The sequence below is a fragment of the Ursus americanus genome, chromosome 5 (assembly GCF_024610735.1).
Source record: "Ursus americanus isolate L20-20 chromosome 5, mUrsAme1.1.p, whole genome shotgun sequence".
NCBI classification, from domain to species: Eukaryota; Metazoa; Chordata; class Mammalia; order Carnivora; family Ursidae; genus Ursus; species Ursus americanus.
Genome location: NC_142131.1, coordinates 65,601,344 through 65,612,431, shown reverse-complemented (window position 1 = coordinate 65,612,431; position 11,088 = coordinate 65,601,344). Strand labels below are relative to the sequence as shown.

The 11,088-nt window shown below is 35.6% G+C and overlaps 1 pseudogene; it reads right to left on the bottom strand.

Moving 5' to 3' along the window:
* Positions 1–1,002: 1,002 nt before the first annotated feature.
* LOC123790638 (small nucleolar RNA U13) lies at positions 1,003–1,078 on the bottom strand (annotated as a pseudogene).
* Between the last annotated feature and the right edge of the window lie 10,010 nt (positions 1,079–11,088).

The window sequence follows — 11,088 nt, the reverse complement described above, 5'->3', positions numbered from 1 at the left end:
ATAGAAAACATTAAAGAAAATAACATTCATATAAAATGAATGACAAATCATTTAATTCACTGAAAGATAATGCCACACATATTTAATAATTAGAAATGATCTTCCTTAAAATGAAATTTTAAAACCCACAAAGCATTAATTGCCCTACTACATGAAATTGCTCTTTTATTATGATCTTGCTCTTTTTTCAGTCCAGAAAAATTTCATTTTTCAACAATGTTGATCAAATTGTTACAAATTTGTCCACAAGCTTCTTTAATATTAGTATATAAGTTGTTCTATAAATCTCATTTCCTTTTTCATGATAAAAATACTTTGCTTACCCTGAATTGAATTTTGTAATTGAAATCAATATTGTTTTTTTAATAGAGATTTTAGATCTGTTTCTGAATTCCTGTTGGAATACTCCACAATAACATCTTCTATTTGCATTTCTTCTTTTCAGATATTTACAAAGAACCACAGCACACATCCAATCTCTGGGAAATACCAGGGAACATTACTGGGTATCATTCAAATAATGTAACATTCAAATACCCTAGCAAGGTTGACAGCAATATACAGAATGCCATGTCAAAATTACTAACTTGAGGATGTACTTTGGTTGTAAAACTTATTTCTTAGAACATCGCCTATAGGATTTGTACAAAATACACTAATGTAAATAATCCTTAAAAAATCGGCAAAAAAACATCTTAGCAAAAAATTAACTGTTTGCAAAAAAATCTGTCAGGGTCAGGAAAACACTTACAACACGGCAACAACTGCAACTAAGATGGGTTATATAAGTATTACTTCTCTCCAATGTGTTCCTGTCTTGGTTCCGGAAATGTGAACTTTAACCTTTTACTTCTGTGTCCACATTTCCTCCTCTCGCTTTCAACTTGACATTGGCCATTTCTTCTATCAGTAATGTTTGTATGTTGATTGTTAAGCTCTAAATCTTACAGGAAAATTATAATGCTTTTCCTCTGTTTCCCCTTTATTTTTTATTTTTTCTCATGTCAGATAGGTAATATGCCAAGTAACAAGTTTTGAGGGAGGCGCATGTCATCATGCTTATGAACTACAGAAGGATCTGTTTTCTTGATTCTTTTTTTCTCAGGATTCAGGAGTAGGAATATATATACATTTTCTGAGACATGCTGGGAAAGGATTTTCACATGGGAAAGATAAACCCAAGTTTCTCCCTTAGTTCTCCCAGAGCTATGATATGGTGGTGGTAGAAGTGGTGGTACTTTGCTCATTTTTTGTTATCAAAACTATAAAACATACAAAAATTAGGATGTATAAAGAACATCTGTGCATATATCACCCAGGCTCAACAACCACCAATATATGACCAGTGTTATTTAACTTGCATATCTACCCATTTCCATCACTCTCATCTCTTGGATTACTTTGAAGTAAGCTCTACATATTATATCATTTTATCTCTAATACACTTCAGTGTAAAACTGTAAAAGATGAAGACTTAAAAAAATATAACTAAAAAAGACAGAGCGGAATTGGCCTAAGGACAGACATATAGATCAGTGGACTAGAACTGAGAGTTTAGGGGGATGATCCCACATACAGCTATTGTCACACGATTTTGATTTTGAAAAAGATCCCAAGATAGTCAAAGGAAAGAGAGAAAAGGCTTTTCAACAAATGGGGGCCAGACAACTGAATACCCACATGCAAAAAATGAAGTTGGACACTTACCTCACACCATATACAAAAATTTGTTCAAAATGGATCAAAGATCTAAGTTTAAGAAAACTAAAACTACAGGGGCGCCTGTGTAGCGCAGTCGTTAAAGCGTCTGCCTTCGGCTCAGGGCGTGATCCCGGTGTACTGGGATCGAGTCCCACATTGGGCTCCTCTGCTGTGAGCCTGCTTCTTCCTCTCCCACTCCCCCTGCTGTGTTCCCTCTCTCGCTGGCTGTCTCTCTGTCACATAAATAAATAAAATCTTTAAAAAAAAAAAAAAAGAAAAGAAAACTAAAACTATAAAACTCTTCGAAGAAAATTTTGTGATCTTAAATGAGGTAATAGTTTCTTAATTAGGACACCTACAGCACAATCAACCAAAGAAAAAATAGACAAACTGGTGTTCATCAAATTAAAACTTTTGTTTGGGATGCCTGGGTGGCTCAGTCGGTTAAGCATCTGCCTTTGGCTCAGGCCATGATCCCATGGTTTTGGGATTGAGTCCCATGTCAGGCTCCTTACTCAGCAATGAGTCTGCTTCTCCCTCTGCCTGCTACTCCTCCCGCTTGTGCTCTCTCTGTCCCTCTCTCTTTAACAAATAAATAAACAAATAAAATCTTAAAAAAAAATACAACTTTTGTTCTTCAAAGGATACACATAAGAAAGCGAAAAAAGTCAACCCATAGAATGGGGAAAAATTTGCAAATCATTAATCTGGTAAGAATCTAGTACCCAGAATATATAAAGAACTTTTCCTACTCAACAATAAAGACAATACAATTAAAAAATAGACAAAGGAGGGGGGCCTAGGTGGCTCAATCCGTTAAGCATACAGCTTTGGCTCAGGTCATGATCTCAGGGTCCTGGGATCTGCCTGTGACAGGCCCCCTGCTCTGCCGAGAGTCTGCTTGTCTTTTTCCCTCTACCCCTTCCCCTGCTTGTGCTCTCTCTTTCTAATAAATAAAATCTTTAAAAAAAATAGACAAAGGAATCAATACTTATCCAAACAAGGTACACAAATGACAAATAAGCCCATGAAAATATGTTCAAAATAATTAGTTATTAGATAAATACAAACCAAAGCCACAGTAAGATGCCACTTCACATGCACTAGGATGGCTACATTAAAAAAGATGGACAATAGCAAGTGTTGGTGAGGATGTGGAGAAATTGAAAACTTCATATATTGCTGTTGGAAACGTAAAATAGAGCAGCGGCTGTGGAAAATGTTTTGGCAGTTTTTCCAAAAGTTAAAGTAGATCCAACATAAGATCCAACAATTCTACTCCTAGATATATAGCTGAAAACATATGTTTACCCAAAAACTTGTATATGAATATTCATAGTGACACTATTCATAAGAGCCAAAAGGTAGAAATAACCCAAATGTCCCTCCACTAATGAATGGATAAACAAAATATGGCATACCTACAATGGAATATTATTACTCATAAAAATGAGTGAAGCATTAATATACACTATAATAAAGACAAATCTTCCAAACTTTACACTATGTGAAAAAAGCTGTAATAAAAGGCCACATATTCTGTGATTCTATTTTTATGGAATATCCAGGATAGGTAAATCCACAGAAACAAAAAGGAGATCAGTGGTCACCAGTGGCTGCAAGGAAGGAGGAATTGGAATAGGTGGGTTACTTGAAAGCAAGAGGTGGACGTAATGAGCCCATATCCATTTTCTACTTGGGTCTGCATGCCTCCAGGAAGACAGTGAAGGCACCAGCTTTCAATTTCTCTTAGTGCTTCCAGCACGATCTGGTCCATGCCTTTCAGTGGTCGGAGCACCAGCTGTGTCATGCATCTCAGTGATTGAAATACCAGCTGTGCCTTCTCTCACTCCTGCCTTTCAAATACCAGCTGTGCCCTCACATGTTGTCTCCATCAGACAGAGCATCCCTGGCAAGGCATCATCTCAGAAGTGCACATCTGACCTGTGGGGCATGTCCCTTGGTGGTCCGAGCAATAGCCATGGATGCCACTCTCAGAGTTTCAAGCACCAGGCCCACAAGAGCTTCTACTTCAGCACTTCTCTCATTTAGCTCCCCTAGACTGAAAAATGCTGTCTGCTCTCTACAATGTTGGTGTCTTCAAGTCAGCTCTCCCTCTTTGCTCTTTCCGACTTTCAACACCTATGCAACTAATGCTATTAAATGCCCTTTGTTTGTAATACCTGGTGTGGTGTCTGCCTCTCTGCTTGGTCTCTGACTCATATACCTACACTGCCTGTTTCACTGAATGTTAGTAATAAATCTGATATGTTTATATTGAATTATAAATCTAATTTTATTTTGTACTTATCCCTTGGTTCTGTATTTTGGGTAATATTTTGGAAAAAGGAAACTTCTGGTTTATTGTTTTAAATGTAATGAAAAATTTAAAAGTTAATAGTAATCCTTTCTTTTCTTTTCTCCCTAAATTTTAGTGATTCCAGATAGCAATTATTTTAGCAATATTCTCAGGCCAAAAATTAAAATGGAAAGTTTTTGTTGTTCAAAAATATTTTCCTAAATATCAAGTTAATTTTTTTATCTTATCTTGGGGTAGGATAACTTAGAAAGTAGCTCTTCCTTCCTTAGATAATGGTCTTAAAAGGTCTCTTTGGTTATTACCTATCAAGTAGAACAATCACACATTTACTCATACATATGTATGAAGAATGTGCTTTAAAAGTGAGAAAACAAGATATCTATATGACATATACTATTAAGGAAAATTGCTTTAAGTTTAAATGAGAGCAGATGGAGATTCATGTGGTATTTTTGGACACAATTCTGGCACAAAGCAGAAATAGAGAAACAGGAAATAGGCCAAAAATTGGACCAAAATGTTAAAACAAAAAATCATGTTCACTTCACAAATTCTAGTAGTTCTACAGAGGTAACTGACTTGGAATTAAAAGATACATACTATCATCTAATCTATTTTTATATATTCCCTCTGTATCTTAACATATAGATATATTTCCAATCGTGGGCTCAACAGATGTATTAGCATTTTTTGATGACTTGTATCAAACATTAAGAAGTAATTAGGAAGGCATCCAAAACTCATCAGCACATTAATAGTCCCAGAAAGTTCATACTGGATTTTCTTATATTTCCTAGGTACTCTCATTTTTCTGGGAATGGGTCAGCTCTTGCAGTAGTTTCAAATCAGCTTAATGTGTAAAATAATCACACAGAGTCATGAATACATGCAAAAAAGCACTGGCTTCACTCTTTCTCTTATTTTTACACTGTTCTAAGTAGAGTCATTCCGTGCCATTTTTTTCATTTATTGACACTTTCACAAATAGGTGATTAATCCTATTAGTTGATTTTTTAAAATATGAGACCCAAAGAGTCCAAAATGACGCATTAATGCTCAAATCTTTTCTCTGTAATAAAGGCTGGTGGCTTAAACCAACTTAGTTAACACTTTTTCTCCTACTTTGAATGAAAAACATTATTTTCCCTGGGAAAATGTAGCTATTAATAGAATAACAGTGGACTCTTCATTACACATAATTTGCACTTACAGCACAAAACATGACCTCACATGATTCCTGATATTATCATGAAACAGAAGGTACAAGACATGGGAAGACTTCTTGAAAATGATCAGTGTTTTAAACCCCTTCAGAGTGAAATGGAGCAATTCTCTGTGACCGCTATAGCTATAAAGTCAGGACAACATTTTAAAATTGACTTAACATTCAGTTCTTTGAATTCCTGCTTACAACGTGAACAGGTAAAGCTTCAAAACAGGTGAGATAGATGCTGTCAAAAATCCCCATGCCAATCTCTGAATTAGTTGAGAATGTTAAAGTCAAATTGCACATCAATATTAATGTCATCTAGAACACTCAAGCCAAATGGCATATTCTTATAATCAAAGTCAGATAGTTCAACAGAATAATAGCTATAATTCTGTTAAAATACATATTTTCTTGAGATTTCTTACAATTGTTTTACCTCTCAACTGTTCACCAACTATAGAGAAGGGTTACTTGTGGCGCCTATCAATTGTTTACAACACTGAAGAGTGAGCAGACCGTGGAACACAAGCAGCATTGAGATGTGGTGATTGCCTGGCTGATGGTACGAATGTAGTCTGCACACAGTAATTCAGAAGAGGGGGAAAAGAAATCCTTTAGGATTTAATATATTGAGTGTGTCTCTCTATTGATCAAATTAATTGGATGATTTCCAAATCTCAACTTTACTGAGTATTTTATTGACATAACCTTTGACCAAGAAGCATATAAATTTCAAAATGTCTTTTCTTATAGACAGAAAATCAATTTGGTTATTTTAATACATATAATTGTTTGAGCAAAATAGTTGGCTGAGCAATTAAAGGAGATCTACTGTCATTACTTGGCAGTTGTGGGGAAGGGAAGTGGCACTGAATGTGGAGAACAAAGGAGGAAACAGATTTTCGGCACTGAGAAATGAAGAAAGCTGTGAAAAAACACGAGGAAGACAGTTATGAAGAAATGGTAGTAGGGGCACCTGGGTGGCTCAGTCAGTTGAGCATCCAACTCTTGGTTTTGGTTTAGGTCATGATCTGAGGGTCATGACATCGAACCCCGTGTCAGGCTCCGAGTTTAGCACAGTGTCTCTTGGTATTCTGTTCCTTTTCCTCTCCCTCCCCCTTTGCCCCTACCCCTGCTCTTTCTTTATTTCTCTTCCTCTCTCTCTTAAATAAATAAATAAATAAATAAATAAATAAATAAAATATTAAAAAGGAAAAAAAGAAATGATATTAAAGCAAAAGAACCAATATGATAATTTTGACTTTATGTGGGAATGTTGCATTATAAAAACAGAGTAGACTTGGACATTGCTTACAAATTTTTTATATAATTCAATAGCAGATAAGACAAAACACGAATTTTAGAATCTTAATTGGAAGAAATTCTGTCTTAAAAATACAATGGATAAATTGTCACTAAAAGATAGTTTCGAGTTGGTGCCAACTTCTTGATGATGAGATAAGTCAGTCCTTAAGAGCCAGACTTCCAGGGCTGGAATCTCAGTTTTCCCTCTTAGTAGTCACTTAGCCTCTGTGCCTCAGTTTCCTCTTTTATGAAATTTGGAAAATAATCATACTTCTCTACGAGGTTGTTGTAAGGATGTAGTAAGGTAACACAGAGGAGTAAATTAATACAGAAACAAATGCTTAATAAATTATAGTGATTTTTATGTCTTCATCTTGAAATACCAAATAGATACTCCATTCACTTCCTAATGAAATGTAATATCCTAAAATCAACTTTCTAGGAAATGTTTTTAAAAATGTCCATTTCATGGTTTTGATCACTGTAGTGTTAACTTCTTTTCATTGATTGGAAGACTATAATAATGACTGCCCCAATTAATGGTGTGATGACATGTGAGAAAAAGATGTATAAACATCTCCACACAAGGGCAGAGATGTAAATGCATGAAAAAAACTTAAAACCACTCAGATTTAATTTACATTATCACAGCCCTTGAAATTACACTGCACACAGATGACAACCATGAACTATGAACTTATCCAAAAACCCAACTTTAATTCACATCTTTAAAGGCCGCCTAAAAAGATTTAATGAATTTTCTGATTACTTCTACTCTTTTGTCAGATGTGATTCAACTACATTCAAGGGCAATAAAAAGAATACTTTAAGAGCAATACTTTGAGAAAAATCTGGAAATACTTGCTGCTGAGTGTAATCTAACCATTCCTAAAATCCACAACTTAAACATTCATATAAATGTGAACATTTATTTGAAAGCTTGGCTGATTAAAAGCAATAACACTAGAACTAAGCTGATGCTTTTGAAATCCATGTCTCCTCAAGAATATTAAGCATATTCGTTCCAATGATATGTGTTCTGGGCACTGCTAGTTCATATCATCATGTAATTCTTTTAAAATGACCATATGTGGATAGAGTATAAACTGTCGCTATTTAGTAATGATATTTTGCATAATTAAGTTTTCCTGACTTTAGTCTTTTAACGGAGTAAGGAAAGCATACCTACACTCTGTACAGATGACCAAACTGTATCAAATTGTGTCTCCAAATAGGGACAGAAGCATTGGTATGTGTACATTTCTAGTAGAGCAGAAGTGAATCCAAAATACAATCTCTTGAGTTCAATTATAAAACCCATATGCTTGAGTGAATGCATGGTAAAAATATGCAACTTCATTACACATTAGAGGCACTACAAATTTCAGCTTTGATTCAAAAAACACTCAGATTGCTAATGTGGTGTATACTGCTAAAAGGCTAATATCACTGCTGTGTGCAGTAATGGGCAAGTGGAAACATCTGTATTTTTTCTGCTTTAAGAACATGGCCTTTTAATCCAAAGGCTTATCTGTGGGGAGAATAAAGGCTGTAATAACAAGGAACACTTATATCATGATACCTAGTTAAGAGTAATAGCAAAGAAAAAATACACAGGACCATTGAATTTAAGTTACACTTTACCACTACTGCCAATGTAAACTTACTCTCAAAGTCATGGAGAAGTATTCCTGACCACTTTTTGGATAAATTAAAGATAGAGGTGCTCTCTGTATGAGGTTTTAGGGGGAAAAATATGTACTAAGTGATGAAGATACCTTTGAGTGCCTGAAAAAAAAAATATCTATCTATCTATCGGTATAGATAGATAGATAGATAGATAGATAGATAGATAGATAGATATGGCAAAGTCCACAAAACCTTTGGGTTTATAAATGTGAAGACCTGGTGATGCACTGAGATATGTCCAGATGAAAATGTATTTTAATGCATGCAAATGGAAACTATGGGCTTAATTAATTCTCAGTAATTCATCTTTGCTTAAAAGATGTGTACTGAGTGATTCTGGTACTTAAAAGCTATCTCAAAGAACAAAAGTTTTAACTTTGTAGTATTACTAGAGGAAGTTACTATTACTGAAGGATCAGCTAGATATTGAAACTTGAGAAATCCAATTATCAGGCTCTGAAATCTGAAAAAGTTAAAATTCTCATTTGCCTACGTGGAAAGCAAGCACATATTACCTCATAGAGCTATTGAGACTTAGTGATATATGCAAATTATTTTAAATTCATTAAATTTTATTCTGGTAAGTATTATTTTATATTTTATATTTTATTCTTTATTCTTTAAGACTGACAGTGGTAGGCACACTTTAAGATGGCTCCATGATTCTCACCTCCTGCTATTCATACCTTTGTGTAATCCCCTCATCTTCATTATGGGCAGGGCATGTGACTTGCTTCTAACCAGTGGAATACTACAAAAGCGATGGAATGAGTCATTATATGTATGAGATTACATTTCAGTATACCACCTGTCTTGCTAGATTTTCTTTCTGTTCCTGGCTTTAAAGAAGCTGGCTGCCATGAAATCTACAGCTGCAAAGAAATAAATTCTGCATGAAACTTTAGGGTTCTTGGAAGTGGATCTTTCCCCTGTTGAATCTCTGAGAAGAACCTAGTCCTGGGTGATGCTGAGACCCCTAAACAGAGAGACCTGCTAGGCTGTGCCCAAACTCCAGATCCATGGAGACTATGAGATATGTTTCATGCTGTGAAGGTTGTGCTCATTTGTTACACAACAATGGAAGAAAATCTATACACATTGTATATACTAGTATATTGGCATATAACACATTTAATGTATTCCTTTATCTTGAACTTAGTGGGATAATTTTAGGTAGTTTCCAAACTGCTTTCTTGCATTGTTAAATTTTCCTGGCCATACCAGAATAGGAATGGACTCCAGGAATGCTCCAGATGCCCACTATGTTAACTCACTCACACAGTATGACTGAAGTGGAAGAGTCAGAGGGCTTGTCATGATGCCTTGCATTAGAAGTAGAGGAGAAATAAGGTTTGAAATGTGTGGAGTCAAAGTTGATCTGTGGAAAGATCATCAAAATCTTGTATTTCCTATTTGCAATAAGCCTGACAAAAAATTCCCAAATTTGACAATTCTAACTATCATTGATGAGTTGTAAAGCTGAAAGCAAATACTCTACGTTAAAAATAATAAGAGAGATTTCTTGATCAATAACTCCAGAAGAGAAGCTAAATTATCTTTCTATTATGACTACAGAAAATAATATATCAAGATCATTATTATATAAAGAGGTAATAAAACAGTATACAGCCAAAGATAGAAGAAAAAAAATTATAAAGGAGTTGTGTTCTTTTCTATTCCATATTTGGTGTTGGTGGCATTTTTGAGTTAACACTTCCACTTTTTTGTGATTTATTTTTCATTCTAAATAAATATTTACTTTCATATCTAATTTTTTAATTTTTAAGTTCTTTTTCTTAAATAGTGTGTCCAAAATTGCATAAGCTTCAAGTCCCACAAAACCTACATTTGCCTCTGCATGTACACCACGAGAGAAACAGTATTTTTAAAATGCTGCTAGCAGTTACAGTAAGATGAAGGTAGATCAGGGTCCATTAGAATGTGTAACGAAAATCACTGCTGATTTTGACAAGAATTCTATTAGGGGAGTGCTGTGGCCAGAACACAGACGAAGGGATTAGAGAATGAGAAGTGTTGTAGCAAGGTGACAGTGGTTACTAAGTCCTGTGAAATGTGGAAGCGAGGTTTGGCAAATGGATTAGGTGGCAGATGGAGGGGAATGTGAGGACACGGGAGTTTTCTTTTTTGATAGAAGCAGCTTTGTGTGCCGATGGGAATGCTCCAAAAGAGAAGGGAGATTTACGATTCAGGCTGTTCAAGAGTAACTGCATGTGAGAGTCATCCTCCAACATGACTCCCAGCGATCCTACCTTGTGGTATTCACACCCTCGTGTGGACCCATCCCATTGGTATTATAGTTGGTTTACGAGACCAAGAGAAAAACAAAACAGAAGTGATGGGGTGGGTGGGGTGGTCCCTTCCAAAATTATTTTACATAGACAACAGCTTCTACTTGCTCTGTCTCTCTGTCTTTGTCTCTCTCTTATATCACTCGCTCTTGGGGCAGCAAGCTGCCATATTGTGAGCAGTCATATGGTGAGGCCCTAAGGGTGGGGAACTGAAGCCTCTGGCGAATAGCCAGTGTCCACGTGAATGAGCTTGGAAGGGGATCCTGCAGCCCTAATTAGGCAGTGCAGTGACTGTAGTCCCAAAGATCTCGACATCCAACTTGTGAGATTTACCCAGCTAAGCAGCCATTCTTGGACTCCTGACCCCCAGAAACTATGAGATAATAAATGTTTCTTGTTTTTAGTTGCTATGTTTCAGAAGAATTTATTATGTAACAATAGATAACTAATACATCCCAGTAGCAAAGTCCTTGAGAAGACAAAATAGGAAGTGATATTCAGCACAAGTAGATAACTTGGCTATTAATAGAAACAGGGACATGTCTATCTTTTTA